Source organism: Taudactylus pleione, unplaced genomic scaffold (assembly GCF_031769625.1).
Source record: "Taudactylus pleione unplaced genomic scaffold, aTauple2 ptg000006l, whole genome shotgun sequence".
NCBI classification, from domain to species: domain Eukaryota; kingdom Metazoa; phylum Chordata; class Amphibia; order Anura; family Myobatrachidae; genus Taudactylus; species Taudactylus pleione.
Window position 1 is genome coordinate 18,770,678 of NW_028284409.1, and position 5,803 is coordinate 18,776,480.

Below are 5,803 nucleotides of genomic sequence, written 5' to 3' on the forward strand. Positions count from 1 at the left end.
TGGTTGCCATAGGCAACTTCTCCTCTGGCTCACTTCCCCACTTTTTTCACTGCTTCATACATCTGCCAATTGAAACAAAAAAATAAATAAAAATAAAAGTACTTATGAAACACGCATTAGTAAAAATGTACTTACCAGTATTTGTGATCCACTACAGCCTGTAGAACAATTGAATGCCATCCTTTGTGATTGGAGTAGTCCATGAGATTGTCACAGGGGGCGATGATGGGGATGTGGGTCCAATCTATTGCACCAGAACACTGCTGATAACCACACCTCAGATAGCCTTGTATGGTGTCATCTAGGTGCTGTTCTTCTGCCAAGACTTCAAATTGCTGATACAGGTGATCCACAAATTCCCACCTGATCTGATACACAATCTTGAAGACTGTGCCAATCCCAACTACAAACAAACAGGAGAGTATGCGGTACTCTCCGAGGATAGTATACCACCAGAAGGCAATTGCTAATCTCCTGATGAGGGCAATGGGCTTGCAGAAGTTGGACATCTGCTTCATCAGTGCTGGTGCCAGTTAGAAGGTAGCATGTGACATATGGAAGTGGGCCATCCACTGCTCATCCTGAAAAGCTTCCAAGGTCTGCATGAAAATGTCTCCATGTCAGCGGCTCTGACCCACATTCTCTGTTCAATCATGGTGCTCAGTTTGAGAATGGATGTGATGCAGGATGTTATTAGCACTCTCCTCCTGCACAAATATTGCCATCGAGATCTGGCACTCTTAGCCAAGAATTGCGCTCTCCTCCTCAAACCCTGCAGAAGGTGGCACAGGATGAGAAGCTGCATCAAGTGCTCTGTAGCTGTATAAAATAGCAGAGGGCTGCAAACAGTGAGAAAATCAGCATGTGCTCCATCTGCAATCATTGCTGCAATGCTGTGAGCAGTTCCCACCCCATCCCTTTTGTGACCTCACCTTTGTGATCCTGAAAAAAGTACATTTTTATGACATCCATAGGCTTTTATAGGGCTTACCTGGGTTCAGTGTGAATGGAATGACATGAGAATATCCTGGGTAAAAGTGCAGTGGAAATGAAGTCTGAAGCTTGGTCTAATTCTACCCATGTTCAAAATACCTGGTCCGATCATGGATTTTTTTGTAGAATTGGGGAATAACTGTGTATTGTGTAAATAATGTGTGCCTTAATTAAACTCTCAATTATTACATAGCTTTCAGTATAACAATATTAACCAAATCACCAGCACTTGCCTTTCTGTATTAGGTAGTTTCAGCTTTCCAATGTAATTAGAAAATAGCTGTGAAAGGAAATCAATTTTTTTTGTTAGTCAATGGCTAATTTCCATAATATGAAAATAAAAAAACATCATGGCAGGTTTATAATGAGCTATTAATAGTTTTTCTCTCTTATTAGTTCAGCACACATTAGTTCATTCTTGCAACAATAATTCAATAGTATTATCCTATTGACTTCAGTTCTTAATCTCCAATGTCAATGTGAATGCCAAACATATGTCTGGAAATTAAGTAAATTTGATTGCAATGTTCAACAAATGTTGCATATACACAGCCATTGACTTTCTATTATGGTATGTTTTTTTACATTTTAAAGGTGTATTCTGTCCAGAATAAAATGAAGTACAGTATACCTGCTTTTTTATAGATAGAAATAATATGTAAAAACAATTTTATAATGCACTTTGCTATTATGCGTTCACGAGCTGGAGCAACTCAATCTTTGAAACATATACAGATGTATCCTCATAACCTACGGTTCACATGGCTATGCCGAGCCTGGATACAACCTGGCACAGTCAGTCACAGCTTAAAATACTAATGCGTGTGAGGATGTAATGCCACTTTCTGACCACCAGATGTCACCTTTCCTAAACTATATGGCGCATGCATCAAAAAGCCAATGTAATGAAATTACACTTACTATGTTTTAATACTGTACGCTGCTTTTTTGTTTTCTACTCCAATGTTGTGCAACAATTTACCAAAAGGTATTATTTGCTTAGTGACTTTCATTCTACATTATTAAATACATTTTTATCTTTTTTTTTAATATATACTAAGTCCAGATATCTTTATTATTTCTGCCATATCAGATGTGATGTTTTTAAAAACAAAATGTATTATTAGGTATTAATGAGCAACAATTTCAGTAATGATCTGTGACATTTTTACAAAGAGGTGTATAACAATTTCTGAGTAATAGTGTAGTCCATAAGGATGAATGAGGACCTGTGACAATACACAAATATTATCTTTCAAATCGTCCAACTAGTTGCAACAAAGAACACACAAAAATGGTTGCTCAGACCAATTAGGTTAATCAAATGGATTTAACCAACTTGTGATGATTACTTTTGTCTATTTCTAGTTTCTGGGAGCAAACAGCTGATTGATTATTGCTCCCATGTATTACCATATTTGAATTCTGAACAGCCAAATAGTAAGCTGGTTGGAAAGATAATCTTTAGGTTTGTGGCCATTTAAGATTGTGACAAACAGTACATGCACATTTCCATTCAAACATGCACAATAATGTGCAATCCTACCCACATTTCAAACTAAACATTGCACAGTCAGCTATCGCAAATATTACAGTATACTGAACAAAATGTATTTTTCAACTCCTTACCACTGGCAGGTTACCCATGGCTGGCATGAATATAAAATGCAAGAAAACAACTGCTTTTAAAAGAATACTTTTTATTTAAAGTATTTTTACTAAAATAGGTTCCTATATTTATTGACATATACTTTTAAAATATTCTTTATTACTTACAGTAGCTTGAAAACAGAAAACAAATGTTCCTTTATTTATTGACACATATTACAGAGTACTGTACCAGCAATTCTTTCTTTTAGCTTTCTACTCTTTGAGACCTGGTATCTCCTCTCTGCATCTGATCACATGACATATCTCCCTCCTGTGTCCTATCTGCTGCCAGGCCACTTCCCTTTCTGACCCTAAGAACCTCAGTCACATGCTCCTTAATTTAACACATTTAAAAACACTTTCATACCTGGGATTCATACCTATCTCCACACACTATGCAGTGAGACACCTAATACATGGAGCAATTTGCTTTTGCAAAGGAAGCCTGTGAATTGTAGCTATGAGACTCTGGAGAGGTAAGTATAATTATATTAATGCAGGATATTAACCCCCCAGACCCAGGCACCACACACCCTGTACCCATTATAGATATACCAATGCATAAACTACAGTATATGGTTATTGACATAAGTACATTTTGTAAAACACACAATTGATGCTATTACAATACAGTGCCCCATACTGCATCAACTGCACCCAGTGTGCAGTAATGTAGTTACAATACATATTGAAAAAATACAATATACAATTTTAAAAATGCACTATACAATTTAAACCATTTATATACAGTAAAAGCTACATAGCAGTGGCTTGACCATTTCATTCAACTATAACAGAAAAGATTTTATACAATGGTCTATATAATTATTACACTGATCAAGTGTCAGTACATCTTGCCAAAACTTCAATTTCCCGTCTTTCAGTGGTTATTTAGTGTTTGGCTTCACTTATGACCTAATTAACCTCTTCAGCTGAACCTAGATCATTTCAATTGTATTTCTGTTCAGTGATCTATAAATAGAATGAATGAAAACAATAATACCTCAATTAAAAAAGTTCAATGAAAAAGTTTACTGGAATCATTACATAAAATAAACAAAAGAAGCAAAGTATTCCTATATTGGGGCACTCACAGATTAATCATAATAAACTCCAGTGACCATACAAATAATAAAACATAACTTTTATTATGTCCTTTTAAAATAAAAAACAATGGCAAAATATGATTCTAAATATATAAAATATGTGTTCTCCAGTTATAAATCTAATTGTGGTATTCCTATTAAACTGTGTATCCACTATAGTTGTGTTAATTCCACATTGTGTTGTTCAAAGTTGAATATCTCACCAGTAACTGTCTTGTTCCAAAAATGAACAAATCCCTATATGAAATAAATATTAGTGGTTTGTTGAAGAGACTGGTGCCAGACAGCGCTCAATCAATTCACTACATTCCAAATATTATGATGTGATCTGTAGGACTGTGGTTATTGTACTGATAGGAAAAATTTATAATAACACCTAATTATTACTGTTAAATCAGTTATGACTCTAAAGAACCTAACTAATAGGTAAATATTCAAACCATGTTAGTGATAACAGTATGTCACTATCCTGCCAACTAGCTCATTACGTGTTCACTGCTCTCTAATCACTAAGCTAAGAGTCTGTTATTACAGGATAGTCCCCTGATATACTTCAATATCTAGCTACTGGTTTGCATACAAGTATTCCAGCAGAGTTTGTTGGCCTTGTTAGTGACAGTGTAACATAGTACATTCCGACTGCCTCATTGGATAATCAGTGTTCTGTTTATTAAGCTCTAAACTCTCGTAGCCTTCTAATACACCGACAGTCTCCTGACCCACCACAGTGCCAAATCATGAGTTATAGCACCTAAAGAGTGTTACAATAATTTCAGCTGTGATATACAATGGTTTTTATTTTTGTTAGATGTTATAGCCTAATAGTCTGAACGGATAATGTTATTATGTTGCCTATCTCATAAATATACACTGCTCTCATTAGTGAGCTCTACACCTCCGTTGTCTGTTATAACATAGGCAGTCCCCTGATCCACCGCTCTGTCTAGCGGTATCTGTTCACTCACTTGTTACACATAGCTGGTTGAATTTTATAGCCATGTTGGCAACATTGTAACATTGTCCATTCCGACTGCCTAATGAATATTCACTGCTCTCATTAATGAGCTCTATACTTCCGTAGTATGTTGGAACACAAGCCGTCTCCTAACCCACTGCTCTATCTAGCGGCATCTGTTAACTCTCTCATTGGACATAACTATATTATGGTATTCAACATGAACAAACACATTTACAATAATAGACACATTAATTAAAAAACACAGGTCACGCTATGCATCGCGTGCCCGTGTGATCTGACGCACATTTCGCATGATATGCTTTATCAAAGGAGCAACCCGACCACTCGGTTACTGCTCACTATATCCTGAACTTCCTCCAATCATTGTTGGAGTCCATGATTGACATGTGTTTTGGCCAATAGGACGTTATTCTCAACTGGTCCATTAAACCTCATGATTGACACTATTGTGAGTCAACAGAATATGCCTGTCAGCGTGTTCATTCACTATTACCTAGTCCATTGTGAAGATATGGCAAGGAAATAGAAGGGAATCATATCAATGGAAGTTAAATTAAGGAGTATTTTAATAAACATTTGTCCTGGTTAGTGAGGTATGTTAGAAAATATATATATTTAAATCTAACCTAAATATAATACAAACGTAATAAATTATTCTGTATTATCAGGTGTTCATTAATAAACAATGTACATTTAAATAGTGAATAATATAATTAAATTAATACATTGTGATTAATTAAAATAAGTGATACTCTGTATGTAAAATGTCCTTATGTGATATTTTATTCTTATTATATAAATACTTATAATAATATATTATTAAAATAAATAGGTGTGAATGCAAATATTACAACTAATGATGTGATGCCACTAAATAGTGAAAAATTATCTTCAAAATTTTATATGTGATGAGTAATAAATATTAAATATAAAGTGGTTATAAAATAGATAAAACAAATTATTCAAACATATTTCATATTATATGTCAATAATCACTTAGACAGAGCCGTGGATCAGGGGACTGCCTATGTTATAACAGACAACAGAGGTGTAGAGCTCACTAATGAGAGAAGTG